This window comes from Papaver somniferum, unplaced genomic scaffold (genome assembly GCF_003573695.1).
Source record: "Papaver somniferum cultivar HN1 unplaced genomic scaffold, ASM357369v1 unplaced-scaffold_118, whole genome shotgun sequence".
Classification (NCBI taxonomy): Eukaryota; Viridiplantae; Streptophyta; class Magnoliopsida; order Ranunculales; family Papaveraceae; genus Papaver; species Papaver somniferum.
In genome coordinates, this window is record NW_020620825.1 from 5,754,018 (window position 1) to 5,768,541 (window position 14,524).

Below are 14,524 nucleotides of genomic sequence, written 5' to 3' on the forward strand. Positions count from 1 at the left end.
CTCGTTTACAGGTATTGATGTCCATAGCAGTGGGAAAATGTTATCTCATGCTTCATGTAGTAGCAGGTGAAGGGATATCATCTCGTGTTTCAGGTTTGGCTACAGATTATTCTTACCCCTTGTACTGTGACACATTTATGAGTGTTTCATTTCAAAAGAGCTTAGGAGTGGGTAATGTTATAACCTGTAGACCACTACAAGTGTTTCAGCCATTATCTCAACACAAGTGGTGTCTTAGGGAAGTTGAACAAGATGTTGATGAGGTTACAGTGAGTTGTCCAGTTAATAGTGAAAGTGCAACTGACTGCATTTTTGGTACAGTAGTTCTTGTCATTACATTCTTGTGAATGAGTTTAACGGGTGCTGACAATGTTTTGGATTTGAACTTGGTGAACCTTGTGGCAATTAACTTCCAGCAACCGAAAGCCTTCTCTGTGGAGGAAGGTAAGAATCTTGAGCCTCATGTCAGCAATGAAGAATTTATCTTTTCCAGGCAGGAGGAGTTTTTTGTATTAGAAATGGGGGTCTCTCTGGGTATACAACTCTATATGCAAGCTAATAAAAAAGAAGAAAACGTGAAGATACCCATTCTTGCCTCAACTGTATCTACAAAGCCGTGGATTCTGATGATAATGGGCTTGTATATTGTGGAGAAATAAGTAGAAGAGGCTGCGAACCTTACTGTTCACAAGTGCAAGATCAATTACTGTGGGCCTCGGTGTTAAAAATGAGAATGGTCACAATTTTTACTGTGCTCGTGAAGAAGCTACAACAACAGTGTTTTTCGTCCACCTTGCTTATTTTCTACCTTCCATCCTTGAGGACAAAGATGATTTGGAGGAGTGGGTATTTGTCATGGACCTACATGAGGCAGACCATCCTGGTTATGGGCAAGACCTATCTAGTTATGAGCCAGGTGCCATTAGTAGTTCTATATAGTGTTAATCGTGTGAGTGGCTCGTGCTATGCACAATAGTTGTGTGTCGTCCAGCTTATATATGGACTGTTGTACATTGTTGAGAGGCAGCGAATGAATTATGTAAACCTTACCTTCTTCCTAAGTTCTTCTGTTACTTCTTCATCTATCAGTTTCTTCTTCTCAACCCTCTAATTCGTCTAATTCTTACTCTAATCTTCTTCTATATCCTTCTATCTAACCCAATTTATCTCTTTCCCTAAAGACCCAACTATCACTGATGATCCAATTGTAGTGAAGACCACTACAAAGTTTCCTAATCAACAGTTTTTACATCAAGAGAATGTTTATGTATTGACTTAGATGTGCCAGTTCTCTCAGGTGAATCCAATCTTTTAGAATCATATGGTAATTTCTGAACTGGTATGTTATTAGAGATAGACTCATCCATAATCAGATTGCTACAAACACAAACTTATAAAGTCTTTAACGTGTTTGCCTTCTCTGATACCAATTGAAAAAGCGCGGGTCTAACAACCTCACCCAATATTTCCCTTAGCAATTTGTATGGACAAACTCCAATATACTTTCTAGAGAATCAACTAGACAGTCAGACTCAATCTAGATAAAAAGTATATTTAAGAGTTTATATCTCAATCTCTCGATTTGATATATACTCAAGCAAATAGAAATCTGCGAGTCTTTATCAAATACTAGAGAGATAACTTGGATGGTACCAAAGACCAATATCCAAGTGTCAATCAATTTAAATCAACAACCAAAAGGTCGGATATTCTAATTGATTGAACAACGCACAACCTGTGATATTTCAATTATATAACAAAATATAATGCGGAATAGAAATAACACAGACACCAGAATTTTTTTAACGAGGAAACCGCAAATGCAGAAAAACCCCTGGACCTAGTCCAGATTGAACACACAATGTATTAAGCCGCTACAGACACTAGCCTACTACAAACTAACTTCGCTCTGGACTGTAGTTGAACCCCAATCAATGTCACACTGAACCAAGGTACAATTATGCTCATACGTCTCTGATACCAGCAGGATGCTACGCACTTGATTCCCTTAGCTGATCTCACCCACAACTAAGAGTTGCTACGACCCAAAGTCGAAGAATTTAATAAACAAATCTGTATCACACAGAAAAGTCTATGATAATAAATAAATCTGTCTCCCGCAGATATACCTATTAGTTTTGTTCCGTCTTATGATAAATCAAGGTGAACATGAACCAATTGATAACCCTGACTTATATTCCCGAAGAACAGCCTAGTATTATCAATCACCTCACAATAATATTAATCGATGCGGCGAAAGAAGATATTGTGGAATCACAAACGATGAGACGAAGATGTTTGTGACTACTTTTATATCTTGCCTATCGGAGATATCAATCTCAAGCCAATCTTTGCGATTGTACTCGTACGATATAATATGCAAGATCAGATCACACAACTACGAGAAAGTAGTATCGGCCAGGATTCACAATCCCAATGAAGTCTTTAAGTCGCTAACCTGGTTTAGAAGAAGAAACCAAAGGTTAAAGGAGAATCGACTCTAGCTTACACAATAGTATCACACGTAAGGTGTGGGGATTAGGTTTCCCAGTTGCTAGAGTTCTCCCTTATATAGTCTTTGAAATCAAGGTTTGGAATCAATGTTACCTTGGTAACAAAGCATTCAATATTCACCGTCAGATGAAAACCTGATTAGATTCAAGCTAATATCTTTCAACCGTTAGATCGAAAACCTAGCTTGTTACACACAAATGAAATGCACGTTTCTAGGTTTGTGTAACCGTACCCAAACATGTACATTTTTTGGTTCAACAATAGTTAACCAAATGGTTATCCATATGAGCATTTTCATATCAACCATATTCTTCTTCACCATAACTAGTTTAAGTGACTCAAATGAACTAGTTAGAGAGTTGTTCAATTGCAAGGAAATCTTATGTAACTACACAAGACACAATCGAAGCAAAAACGATTTGATTCACTCGAATCAGTTCATGAACTTTATAGCCAGGGTTTGCAATTAGCATTCCTTAGTTTATATAAACATGAGTTCACAAGCAATCGTCTTTAGAATAACCTAACTCAAGTTCGCGGACTGGGTTCGCGGACTTAAGTTCCCGGAAGGAGTTCTCAAACTCCAACTGATTTTCTCGGGTCGAGAACTTCCGCCAGTTCGCGGACTGGGTTCGCGGACTGAGTTCACGGACTTAGTTCACGGCTCTTGTTCCGATTCTCTTGATCAACAAAGTTCGCAAACTTCGGTTCAAGGAATAAGGACTTATACGTATATGTGTTTCCACAACAATGCTTATATCCATCATTGGTTATATAATCTAAACTCTCATTTCAATCATTGAAACATTCTTAGAGGACGTTATATAGTTGTTATTCACAAACTATTTTTCGTCAAAACAATTTTCAAAGTGATTGAAACATAACATGACTTTCGTCACTAGGTAAATATGAACTTGGCCAAAGCGAAAGCTTACCAACACATATTTCGAGAAATAGACAGGCGAGTTAAACTCGGCTCGAAATAGCAAATGTGTATGTATGAAAACTATCATACTTATACGACTTTGTCTCAAGAGTAGGAGATAAAATAGACTTTTGAGTGATAAATAAAACTCAAGTCTCCACATACCTTTTAGTCGGATGAAGTTCCACCGGTTCCTCCAGTAGTTCTTCGTCTTCGTAAGATGATCGTCGTGGAGTCTGGAGCTTCAACTACACTTGACTATCGTAGACTGAAACTTAGTCATAAGTAAACTAGAAATAAAGCCATATAGTTTTGATCACTAATATTGACAAACATGCTTGAGATAGAAATGCATGCGAGTTCGACCGAGCAATGCTCTAACAATCTCCCCCTTTGTCAATTTTAGTGACAAAACTATCAATACATATTACAAAAAGATAAAACTTTGTAACTTCTCGTCCACATGCTTGATCTCCTTGGTGCTTCAACATTACTCGAAATCTTCGTCACTTCCAAGTACTCCAATGATTCCAAAGGTTGTAAGTTTATAATCATCGTTGTTGAAGTTTCGTAGCCATAACAATGAGTAAACAAAAGCTCTCGATCATTGTTATACAGTGTCATAGTATTATTACACGGCATCAAAGTTCTCATATCACAATTTAGACAACAATACTATCGTGATATGTATCACTCCCCCTTAGTCAGTACTTCGTCTCAACACGAAAACCACTCCCCCTTACATAATGATCCGAAAACCATATGTATTTGTAGTGTGAACTACATATTAATTATCCCCCTTTTTGTCAATAAAATTGGCAAAGGTACGAAAACGGGATCCTAATGAAATTCTCATGGAGACACTTCAAGACCAAAGAAAATTACATATCAACTTTGTTTTGATGCAATCATAAAACCAAAGTTAAATGCATTCATCACGAAGTTTATAAAGATACAAGATAACTCCTCAAATATTCCACATCCGGACTCCCCACAAAGATATGGAAATTAAGCGCAAGTTCAAAAGAACTATCCCCCATTTGATGTCATTCCCGAAAGAACAACAAGAGCGACCTTACTTTGACAAGAAATGAAGGATTTCTTTGGACACCAACAACCAAAAAATGATTTTGTTATCCAAAAATTCTCAATCAAATTAACCACAGGAGAACCCATGATTAATCTAATTGGAATACACAACCAAACTAATCACAAACGAATCCATGATTAGTTTAGTTGGAAATGCTCACACAAGAAGACTTATGGAGCCACACAGTATATACATAAAATATGGATCAGGGAAGATCAATACTGCGGAATATACAAGGATTCATTATATTTTCCTTTACTATTTGCATAACGACATACAATAGACATAATCCTTGTAAACAAAAGATTTTAACTTATCTTCCATCAAAGAATTGACATAATAGGCTTAACTTTTGTTTGTCAAAAGTTCATTCATTCTTGTATCAATACATGCATATCGACATATAAACTAGATAACTTTTGACATCGTATGGGACAATAATAGTTCACGGATGCAAACACACATATCACATAGCATATTGCAATATATAAAACCATAAAGATTAATACCGCAAAAATCAATCTTTGTCCTTAGAAGGTAGAATCAATCTTTTTCGCACGGATTTACACCAAGAGTGGTTACCAAAAGTGTATAAAAAGATTTTCTTAACAAAGAAGAACATACAAAGTCATTAAAGACCATGCATCATAGTTCACATAAGATGATTGTGAACATTCAAAAATCCCATAGCAATGCGTACTACTGCCCATTCTTTAATTTCCTTCTTTGTGATTCACCAACATCATTCTTGTAAAAGTTACAAATGAGCTTAGAAGAGAATTACTCCAAGAATCCAAGTGCCCAAGTCCAGTAGAACAAGTGCGGCGAAACAGAATAAATTAAAAAAAAGATATGAGACAAATACCAACCTCAACTCATTCACATTTAGGATTTCTCATCACCATTTTGAAGATAATTCAAAGAGTAAGATAATGCATAAAGAATGAGGTCATTCCGAGTTCGGATGAAGAAGTTACGACCAAAACAAATTTACCGAATATCGACGTCAAGTATGCATACGGGTTTGCAAACGAATTTTCGTATCCTGGAGCAGTATGCAACCGGGTATGCGTACCCAAACCCCTGGATTTTGATTTTAAATGATGTTATGCATACCTGGTATGTGTACCATGTAGTCCAAACATCCCGAACTATTATTTTCAAACCTAAACATTTAAGAACCTTAAACACATATCAAGCTAGGTAGAAAAGAACGATAAGAAAGGTACGTGAATCATTATAAGTTCTCTAAGCAAATAAAAGCACAAATCTTGCTCAAGTTTATAGACATACCTTTTTAGATGAATCCAATTGAATTCTACAGCCTTACCAAACATAATCTGTGCGCCCCAAATTTCGTGCTTCCCTCACCGTATACATAGAAGGGCATTCCTTGATGAGGATGCACTTAAAACACACTCAAGTTGTTGAGGTGAACATTTTCTTGCTCACCACAATTGACTTTTGGATTATCATGAAAGATATCACTTTTAGAACCTTTCACATCCAAATCCATCTTTCCAAAGAACTCTTTAAGTTCCAACATCATGGATACTGCCTTCTCCATATTCATGGAATTTTTTGGGAGATCATTCCTTTTCACACTCAAAGTGTCATTGACTTTCTTTGGAACCCACTTATGAGTGCGTTTAGAAACAACCAGAACCTTCTTAAGCCCACATATTGGTATAACTTTGAGGTAATCTTGAGCATGGTCGAGCCTGTTACTTTTCCATAGGATACTGTCACGGTCTGTCATAGAGAACTTGTAAGGAATGACTTTCTTAACAACTTCAAAATACTGCATTGCCAAGGATTTCATAGGACGAGTGGCAATAGTGTTGATGTTGAAAGAAGAAAGTCCACAAACCTGCATGAACTGAGGCAACGCGTGCTGAAAACCAAGACTTGGGTCTGATTCAGGTGGAAGCTTAAGAATAAACTTCTGCAGATTTCTTGTTTGAAAACAAGAAGCAAGATAGAAAAAATTGCTTGTATCTGCCATCATAAGGACACCAAGACCCCCATCCTTTATTGGTAGCGTAGCAATACGTTGCTGAATAGACCCAAAACCTGCACCGTCACCAGTAACTATGTGCTGAAGAAACTGTAACAAGGGTTGATCATACAACAAAATAATCTGATGAAGAGCTTCAGGGTTAGTAGTTTGCAAGTTGAAATAAAGCTTTGAAACACCTGCGCAACTTCATAATAATAGCAGCTCACTTTGCGAATCCTGCAATTGCTTGACTGACTCCATGAGTTGCACTGTCTTGTCGACCTTAATTTTCACCAAATCACTGCAAAACTGCGTATTGAGACTCACAGGACTTCCCAACAACTTAACACCACGAGAAGGTCTACTAATGTTGGCTGGGAAAACACCATATGCTTGGATTCTAGGATCCGTGCATGGCCAGAACAATTCAGTCTTATTAATATTAAGATGTAAGCCTCGACTGCTGCCTTTATCCTGGATTATCGAGAGAGCTTTGGCCACTTCCATGGTGTCACTAGAAATAATAGCGTCATCCAGGTACCATGCATGGAAATCAAGATTGTACTGGCTTGAAATCATATTTACTAGAGGATGAAAAACCAAGGCAAACAATAAAGGACCCACAGGGTTCCCTTGTTGCACACCAAGAGCATATGAAAGAACATAATCGTTATAGTAAAGCCTTGCTGGTGTAGCATAGCAAAACTCCACCCATCTGGAGATGCTAGGACACCTAAGTCTAACTTCGTGGGCTAAAGTGGTTCGATCAACCATATTGAAGGCATTAAAAAAGTCAATTAGAAGCATAAACATCGTGTTATGTGTACTTTTCATCTCTAAGAGTCTGTTGGCAGCATGAAGAATACCCTCTGCGCCACATGGTACGCCTACACCAAACTGATGAACTCCAAGATACAAAGCCATGTCTTTGCCAACTACATTAGTAGCAATCTTCGAGCATAGTCTTCGCCATATTGTACCAACCGCAATAGGCCGCATCCCGCCACCAGGTTTGAGGAGATGTGTTAAGGGAGCACTCGCAATGTACTCACCTAACGCTGATGGACATTTCCCAGCCAACCATAAGTTAACCACCCCAGTAATGGAAGCTAAGAGATCATCACCCACAACCGCAGCTGCGCCACTCAAAGCATCCAAAAGGTGCTGAGCTCTAAGCCCATCTCTGCCAGACGAAGTTCCTTTAGGGGATCCTTTTATTGCATCAAGGACAACTTTAGCGTCCACAGATAATGCAACAACACCAACAGGCTCATGGGGGATGGTGGGTGGTGGAGCACTTGGATGCTTTTGGATGAGCTCTTGCAAAGTCTCTGCAGTGTTAGGGGCTACACCACCAGAGGATAAAACCCTTATGGCCGCAGTGTAATGACCCTGACTCAATTTTTTCCTACAGTCTTGCACATTAGAGTTGTACTTCTTCTTCTTTGGTTTGCTGACCCGCTGGCTCTTCTTAGATGCTTCTAAGAGCTCTTCAACAATATGGACACAACCATTACTCTCTTTCCATTGTAATAAGGCTTGATTAATGCTGTCTATCTGAAGCCGCTTTCTATTTCCAGCCCTTTACTCAATTGAACACTTAGGCATGTACATGTTTAAGGTACATATTGGCAGCAACAAAAGCTGCAGCTATGTTGATAAATCCGTATGATTTGACAGTACCTTATCTAGTGAAGCCTTTAAGGTCCTTGAAAAAGCAAGCCGACAAGGTGGTGGAATGCTGGCAATGGTAGTAAAACGCTTCTGAAAAATCAAATCCAGCATATCCAAGTTGAATGCAGCATCAACTTCCTGATCAACTGCTGGGATTGTGTCAAAGGTATCAACAGGTTTGTCAACCCCATGAATTAAGAATTTGACAGAATTACCATCGATTGGTCCGGAAGTAACATCACCTACATGATTTCTTTCAAGCCTGTATATGCATGCAAGGCACGCACATCCACATCTGCAACTGGCTTAGGGTTCTCTCCCAAGCCTCATAAACTGATCTTTTAGAGCTGATTATCTCCATGCAAGCATTTTTGCGTACTTCATTTGGTAAATGTCTATCATGCAAATGCATATAAAAACCAGATTTGCCGTATCCATTACCACCAACTCCATTAGAGCAGTCGTCAATTTTTTTGAAAGGGCAATGTATACGACCTGTAAAAACCTTATTAGTATTGTCATTATCACCAACATCAGATATAACCTGAGGTTTTACAACCCCATGGATTAGAAAATCAGCCCTACCCTCATTGTATGGACCAGGAATAATATCACCAGGAAAGTGATTGCAACATGACTTCTTCCATGCCTGGATACGGAGGAATTTAATGCATAACCACATCTGCATGTCGTTCAAACTTTTCTCCCAGGCAAGATAACAATCGATGTTGTTCTATATTCTAGATCTGCAAACATTTTTGTCTCTATCAGTAGGAAAGTGGTTACCGTGTATATGTCGATAAAAAGCACTCTTGGCATATCCTCTGCCAACAACTTCACCTAGACAACCATCATAATTCTTGAAGGGACAAGGAATCTTACCACCTTGAGATGATGTGCATGATGTTAATGGTGTCTGAGAAGATGGTTGAGGATGTCCATCATCTGCAGAAGATGAAATGGATGATCTGGTTGTCGGCATGTTGCAGGGATGAAAGAACTACACACACTTCAATTAGGAATCAAGGAATGTGAAAATAAGATTCAAATTTGGCACAACCTCAATTGAAAACTTAAAGTACCATTCATTAAAACACTAATTCAATCACTACACAGAACACAACCCACTGCTTCTTCAATCCACTACTTCTTCAATCCACTACTTCTATACTGCACTATGAATTCCAAAAACAAACCTGCTACTGTTTCAAAGCCCTCAAATTAATGCTGCTAAAGGAAACTCCAAACTCTAAATGCTCAAGAAAAACTTGTTTGAAACCACTAGTGGAAAAGAGGCTCTTTGAGACTTATGTAACGACACAGATACCTAATGTCTCAAAACCACCACATATCGAATGTGTCGTTGAGTAAAGTCAAATTGTCGTTGTAGTTGGACTTTAGTTGACCTATGCAACGACACAAATGATTTTGTTGCTGACTATAGTCAAGTTGTCATGGTGGTTGGACTTTGGTTGACTTCCACAACGACACAAATGATTTTGTTGCTGACTATAGTCAAGTCGTCGTAGTGGCTGGACTTTGGTTGACTTCCACAACGACATGGTAATAGTTTCGTTTCACTCGCAGATATTTATTTTGGCGCGAATGTTCCCGCGTCTTTGTGTGGTAAGGAATAGCTTATTTCATGGACGGCTGAGATGAAACAAGTGGAATGGCTGAGGTGAAACAAATGTACCTCGTGATTATCGAGTTATATATTTTTATATTTTCTTATCTCTCTGTATAATCTTTCAGTCGTCTCTCACCCTAAACCCTCACTCTCTCACCCAAACTCCAAATCAGAGAAACGAATCACACCATTGAACCATTTTCTTTTAAACCCGCCATCGTCAAAACCAGTTTCAATCTTGATTTTGTTCAAGGTAATTTCAAAGTTAGGGTTTGTTAATAAAAAAAATCCCCTTTTCTGTTTTTTCGTCTTCTTGTTCATCTTGTTTATTTGTTGGTTTTAATCATCGTTTGTTTTTGTTTGTTGACAGGGTTTTACTTGATTTCTACAAGATCTTGAGGTATAATCTTCACTTTACTATGAAAATCATATATTTTGTAGTTTCTAATTGTTTTGTGTGATTGGGTCTGAAAATCAGGTTAAGTAACTCCCGAATTCGTGTGATTTTGTTATTGTTATTGTTTTATTGATAAGTATGATGGAGGGTTTTTTCTGATTCAATTTATATCATGATTCGTATGTACTTTATTCCGAGTTTCAATTTCTGAATTAAATTCTGAGTTTCAATTTCTGAGTTACATTCTGAGTTTCAATTTATTAGGGTAATAAACAAATTTTTCTATTTTTTAGAGGTTTTGTTCAATTAGGTCAAAATAAGTAATCTACTGATTTGCTCTCCCTGTAACTTCATATGAAAATGGTTGGCGATAATGTCACATGGTCATGAGAAAAACTTCAGTAACTTCATCTTTTTCTACAAATGTCAATGTCGATTGGCAGCCCTTGCACCACAATCTTCACACTGAAAGCTTAGGTGGCCAAGCTGTACATTTGTTACTCAAAGCTTAGGTGGCCAAGCTGTACATTTGTTACTCAGCTGACTCTTGAAAATATAAATCTATTCCTCTTTGTTGAATGTGCAGATGAGCTTTTGGGTCTTCCTAGCTTGTTTTTTTCCCCCACCAATCAGGGAGAGTGTTCAGTATTATGCTCTCTTTACTGTCTTACAAAAGTTGTTTTGGTTATTTTGACAAGGTTGTGTTGTGATAGTAGATAAATAGATTGAAAGAAAAATTAATATCAACTTCTATCTTCTCAATTAAAATTTTAGTGAAGTCATTATACTCAATAGCCACCACTATTGGCATCAGATAGAGTAAAATTGCATAGATCTGTAAGATTTTGATTATGTGAAGGACCAAGGAAAGCATCACAATTAGAACTTTGGGATCAATATCGTTAGGTTCTAGTTCCATCCTTTTCTTTTTTTATATCTATTTACAGATGATTTGTCTGTACCAAGTGAAATATAGGAAGTTGAGGGATTCCCACTAACCTAAAGGGGTTTAGGCTAGTGCTAATTTCAAGGTATTTAGTTATGTTGATAGACTCATTCTGGATTGATTGATTTGGATAATGCACATTTCATAGTTGGCCATACACATTATTTCTTGAGTGAAGAACATTTTTCTTGGGTAGTCTTGATAGGCAGCTGATGAATGGAATCTAGTCATATAATTTGTTGATTGGCATATGATTGACAATGCGTCTAATTATAGTTAAAAGAAAGTAAGTTAATTAGCACGTGTTTATACATTTGTTGTGGGTATATTGTTTGGGACATGGGCCCAAGGCAAAGATTGCTTCCGACTTTTGAAACTGTTACTCCTAGTTTGAATTTCTTTGTAATATCCATTTTGGGGTCTAATTCCAAAGATTGCCTTAAGAAGAAGGTTGGAAGAAGAGTGTCAATTTAAAATCAGAACCTAGGTTCTATAGGGTAAAATGTTAATATATTAGATAGTAGCCTCTGCTTTCTCAACAAATATCTTATTCATTTTATCCTTTGTATACATGTACTTGGCTTTTATATGTCCCTTAAGGTCTTCTTATGATTCCAAATTATTACTTATATACTAAATTCAGGATTATTACTTCTCTTAATGCCTGATCATATTAGTCATTTGTATAAACTGCAGATATACACATGGATTGGCTGCAACTCAGCTAAATTTGGTCACTTATATGCAGCTGCCCCTACTAGACCAGTGAGTTGGCAATTTCTGTAGTATTTGCATGTTTCTGGCTTACAGGTTTATGCCTTTGTTATTCTTTATTATCAGTTTAATGATATGTTGTTTGATTAAAACACAGAGTAATACAATGAGTGTGACTTCCATTCTTGGAGGTGCTTCAGATAACACCGGCTCAAGCATTGCTCGCCGCTTAGGTATTTCTTATATTTTTGAAGTCAATAAGCTTTGCTCATAGGGTCGTAGTCTCACCCCCCAATGCTGATGCTAAAACTGATCTCTATTGTAGCTCTGGAGTGGGGTCTGAACATAATTTTGGCTTGCAACATCCCTAAGAACTTATTTTGACTAAAGTTTTCATTGGGGGGTTCTATCATATATGTATCACCAATAATTTGACTAAAAAGAAGGAATTGGTGGGTTCTATCATTTAAATATCAGCAATAATTTGACTAAAAATAGTGAAGTGCTGTATGAATCCTGACAAATAAAAATTGTGCGACTTCTTGGCATGTTAGTGTTCTTATAGGCAAAGCTGGGGAGACCATTCAGTTATTGCAGAATAATTCAGGAGCTAAAATTCAAATCACAAGAGGTTCTGAAGCTGATAGATATGCAACAACCAGACCTGTTGAATTGAATTCAGATACAAGTCCCAAATGAGAAGGTTGGTCCTTGTTGCTGTTTTTTTTTTAGTAAATTAGAGTGCGAGCAGTTTTGACCACAATTCGTGGGTATCTTTAGTGTCTAATATACAAGCACAATTGATATGCAGGTTGGTTTGATCGTTGGTAAGGGAGGTGAAACAATTAAATCCTTGCAGACAAGATCTGGAGCAATTGCTTGTGATGCTTCATTGATTTCAAAAACGGTTGGAGATGATGAGTATTGGAGTGGAATTGCTCAGGTAATAACGCTTTGTTTCAAGACTTGTTCATTTATTTGTTTATTTTTTTAATCTTCTTTATGTTAGAAGAGATTTGAACATTCATTCACCTCTTGATGCTGTCAGGGAGATGGTGAGTATTCGGATGCAGATGCTCAGGTAACAATGCTTGTTTTAATAATATGTTTGTCTCATGCAACGAAAGCTTCTTTTCATCTTACTGTACATGCTGGTTAAATTTATTATACTCAATACTTGTGGTAACGGATGTTTATTGGTATTAGACTATGCAGTGGCTTAGTGGCAAACACGGTTGACCTTATCTAGAAAGAATGTGAAAAATTAAAGATTGTCTGGTGATAGTTCTGTGCATTTATCTCAGACCTGGTGACATTTTTGAACTGTTTCCAAGGATTAAGTTTTAGTAACTATGTGATTTCATTTTAATGGTACAGTTTTCCCCTTTGGTTGTCTGAATTCTGTTTGTGTCGCATGAATGAATGTACACTTAATTTCCCTTTTGGTTAGCGAGGAAGTGGTTTTAAATTATTTTTTTTTCCTTCAAATGTACAGGATGATTCATTCACTTCTTGATACTTTCAGGAACTAGCTGAAAGTCCAGATGCTGAATATTCAGATGAGGATGCTTAGGTAATAATGCTCGTTTCAATACTTGTTTATTTCTTTAATTTTCTTTATGTACATTGAGATTCATTCACTTCTTGATACTGTTAGGAACTAGCTGAAAGTGGATTGTAGAAATTCAATCACAATGTTTTGTCGAGGTATGTGTCTTCGCATACTTATCATGCCTACGGTTTTCACTGCCTATATATGATGCCGTCACTCTCTTCCCGATGGTCTCAAGAGGGTTTTTGATGTCATGGTTGATGGTGGGATCGTTGTTGCTGCTAGATAAGGAAATGTTGGAAGGGTTGTGCTTCTACGGGATCTTCTCTCAAGGAAGCTGGTGCCAAGGTCCTAATGACTGAAATTGTGGTTGAAATTCTTTTAGGACTTTGTATCACTTCTCTTTAAGAAACCTTAATAATATGGGTTAAATCCTTTTTTTTAATGATTTTGGACTAAATTAATGCTTTCTCAAAGAAAGAAAGTGAGAAATCGGAATTACTACACCCCAAATTTTGTTAAAACCAGCACAAACTCTGAATTCGAATTCCAACAACCCCTAGTCAAAACTGAAAACCTTAAATCGAATTACAATCAACAACTCCAAATAAGGCTGTTACACCAAACACATGCACAGATCGAAGAAATCACTTACTGAAGAACAATTGGTGGAGCGACTCTTCAAGAACCCCACAACCAAATTAGGATTGTGAGAGTTGAGAACTAGATGATTAAACGTCTCCCTTGCAATAAAAAAACAATACCCACCACTAATTCAACTTCAGTTTCACACAGCCGTCAAACTAAAGGAAGAAATCCCTCTTTCACAGAAACCCCCTTTCAAACAAAACAAACCCTAACGAATTCCATAAACTGAGTAATTCGATTCTGCCAAAGACCCTAATTGAATCCACAAAGAAGAAGTTCAAAACGCCTAATTGAATCTTCCAAAAAGGTGCTTGTTGTTGAGCAATCCGAAATCATCATACTCTGGACAGAATAAACACTAGCAGAAAACGCAATCTTCAAACTAGTTTTAAGCAGAAGGCTTAAAATAGAAAAGCAAACAAAGTCAGTTTTTAC

General features: G+C 37.3%; 1 long non-coding RNA gene across 8 annotated transcripts; it reads left to right on the forward strand.

The window, feature by feature from the left end:
* The first annotated feature begins 9,948 nt into the window (after positions 1-9,948).
* LOC113330397 lies at positions 9,949-13,886 on the forward strand. 8 transcript variants are annotated; one of them, XR_003350248.1, is made up of 11 exons: positions 9,949-10,085; positions 10,203-10,232; positions 11,872-11,940; positions 12,047-12,122; positions 12,444-12,592; positions 12,701-12,832; positions 12,938-12,970; positions 13,096-13,260; positions 13,415-13,462; positions 13,547-13,596; positions 13,727-13,886. It is a non-coding gene; the product is annotated as an uncharacterized LOC113330397 (long non-coding RNA). The 8 variants fall into 8 exon arrangements; XR_003350246.1 differs by having other exon boundaries at positions 13,096-13,462; XR_003350242.1 differs by having other exon boundaries at positions 13,385-13,462; positions 13,547-13,886.
* Positions 13,887-14,524: the final 638 nt, after the last annotated feature.